This window comes from Octodon degus, unplaced genomic scaffold, assembly GCF_000260255.1.
Source record: "Octodon degus isolate 3935 unplaced genomic scaffold, OctDeg1.0 scaffold00287, whole genome shotgun sequence".
In the NCBI taxonomy this organism is placed as follows: Eukaryota; Metazoa; Chordata; class Mammalia; order Rodentia; family Octodontidae; genus Octodon; species Octodon degus.
Window position 1 is genome coordinate 1,332,851 of NW_004524863.1, and position 2,860 is coordinate 1,335,710.

The window sequence follows — 2,860 nt, forward strand, 5'->3', positions numbered from 1 at the left end:
TGTGTGTGTGTGTGTGTGTGTGTGTGTGTGGCCAGCTCAGCCCACCAGGGGGCGGGGCTAGCTGGCATGTGGGGCTGGGGTATTGAACCGCAGTCCCAGTGCTTTGCTAAGCTTGTTCTAAGTAGGTGCTTTAGACCACTGAGTCATCTCACCAGCCCCTACATTCTGTTAATGAATAGAAAGATATGTTCTAATGGTGTTTATAAATAGGATCTCAAGTCCGCATCTTGTACAGCAATTAACCACTAAGAATGTGTGCCGTGTGTTAGTTATTGAAACTGTCCTAGCGATTTGAAACTGTCTCATTGCTATTTGTTTATCAATAAAATTATGAAAAAAAAATCAAAAGCCCAAACCCAAAATAAAACAAAACAAACAACAAAAAGAAACTGTATACTGATTCACCACCCTGCATTTGCTAAGTCACCCTTGCACTCCCCCTGGAGTTCTTGTGGAAGCTCCACTTCTCCTGACTTTTACCCCAGCCCAATCCCCCTTTTTCTCATGGCCTTCCAGAGAAAGGGAAAAAAGCACAGACCAGTGGAGCTGGAGGTGGCAGGGCCTTGCACAGGCTATGCAGCTACTCCGCCACTAAGCCCACTTTTCAAAAATTTGAACCAGTGTCTTGCTAAATTGTCCAGGCTGGCTTTGAACTTGCCGTCCTGCTGCCTCATCCCCTCCAACAGCTTATGTGTGCCACCATGCCCTGCTAAAGCATGGGGTTTGGAAAGCCCCAGAGACCTGGTTCAAATCCTGTGTCTGACTCTTACTGGCTGGGACTCTGAGCATAGCACTCCTCACTTGGTTCATTTATTTATAAAATAGGAAGGATAACCTGGGCGTGATGGTACAGACTTGTAATCCCAGAACTCTGGGAGGCTGAGGCACAAGGTTTTGAAATTCAATTTCAAGCACAACCTGGGTAATCTGGCAATTTAACTTTTTAGACTTTGTCTCACAAAAAAAAAAAAAAAAAAGCCAAGGATAAAGGTCCTGGGTTCATTGTCCAATACTAAAAACAAAAAACAAAAACAAGAAAACCACTGCAACAAAACAGGGAAAACAATGCTGACCTCACAGTGTTGTCCAGAGATTAAACCCTGAGCTAATGGAGGTAGTGCTCAACACAGTGCCTGGTCTAGAATAGAGGCTCAGTTCCTGAGGAGTTCCTTCCCTTTTAGTCTCTTTACTGGCTACTGAACCCACATATTTCATTTCATTTCATTCCAGTATTTCTTTCCCCTTCCCTCCCCTAGTCTCTTTCTCTCTCCTTCCCTTTCTTTTTTTTTTTTTTTTTTTTTTTTTTTTGGCGGAACCAGGGATTGAACTCAGGCCCTTGCACTTGCCAGGCAAGTGCTTATTCCACTGAGCCATCTCCCTGGCCCCTTCTCCTTCCCTTTCTTTTTGGTGGTTCTGGGGACTGAACCCAGGGGCTACTCAGCGCAATCTACAGCCCTTTTTTGTTTGTTTTTTGGCGGAACCGGGGATTGAACTCAGACCCTTGCGCTTGCCAGGGAGGCACTTATTCCACTGAGCCATCTCCCTGGCCCCACCAGCCTTTTTGAGACAGGGTCTCACTAAGTTGCCCAGTCTGGGTTTGAACTTGTGGTCGCCTCAGTCTTCTGAGTAACTGGGGTTACACACATTCACCACCACACTCAGCACTGACCCCATTTTGTTGTTGTTGTTGTTATTCTATTTTGTTTTTGAGACAGGGCCTCATTTTGTAACTCAGGCTGACCTCAAACTCAGGCTGGTGATCCTTTTGCCTCAGCCGCCCCTGCGCTGAGATTATAGGCATGCACCACCATGCCTGGCCCCATATTTCTTTTTAAAAAATTAGTATATGTTAGGGTTGGCCAAATAGCTCAGCGGATTAAAGTGCCTGCCTAGGCAGACACAGGGACTGGGGGTTGATCCCCAGTGTGCCATGCTGAGACAGCAACTAAGACTAGGCCCATGATGGGGTACACCTGTAATCCCAGCACTTGGGAGGCTGAAAACAGGAGGATCACTATGAGTCCGATCTGTGTAGTGAGACCCTGTACTAAATACATTAAAAAAAAAATTAGTATGTTTGTGATACATAACAATCACATTCACTAACCCCATATTTCTTAAACATGAAGGCTTTTTTAAGCCTTCTTGCTTCCCTTTGGCTTTCACCTACCTACTGATGTATTAATTAACTAATTAGTTAATTTTTAAGAACAGGGGTTTGCTATTCTGTCCAGGCTATTCATGAACTGCTGGACTCACAGGATCCTATCTCCACCTTCTGGGCAGCTGAGATTACACTGTGTACCACCACACCTGGCTTCTAGCCATGAATTTAGATATAACCTTTTTTTGTTTAAAGAGACAATGTCTTGCTACGTTGCCCAGGCTGACCTCCAATCCCAGCGCTCAAACAGCAGCCTTGGCCTGCCTCTGCTGCCTGAGTACGGGGACTACAGCTCACACACCAGCAGGCTCGGCTTTAGGTATCTCTCATCTTCAGTCTGGCTCTTTTCTCCTGAGTTTGACATCCCCAGGAGCCAGTAGGATGTCTCCACCCAAATGTGCCTCGCGTTGCTCCTGCCCTGGGTGACCACATCCTCCTTTCCTGGGTGGTGGCTCCCACCCCCTCCCCCCAGGAGCATGATGTCAGCTGTCTTTCAGGCCCTGTGACATGTAGTCCTTCTCATTTTGACACCGGGCCAGTGCTAGGATCCTGCTTCCTTTTCTCTGACATGGCCTGTTTCCATCGCTTCTGTTACCTGGCCACCTTAATTCTGCCTAACCTGTGTTTTTGGAAAGTGTTCCATGTTAGACATGACATTTCACCTTTATTATTTTTGACATTTTGCCATTCAATATA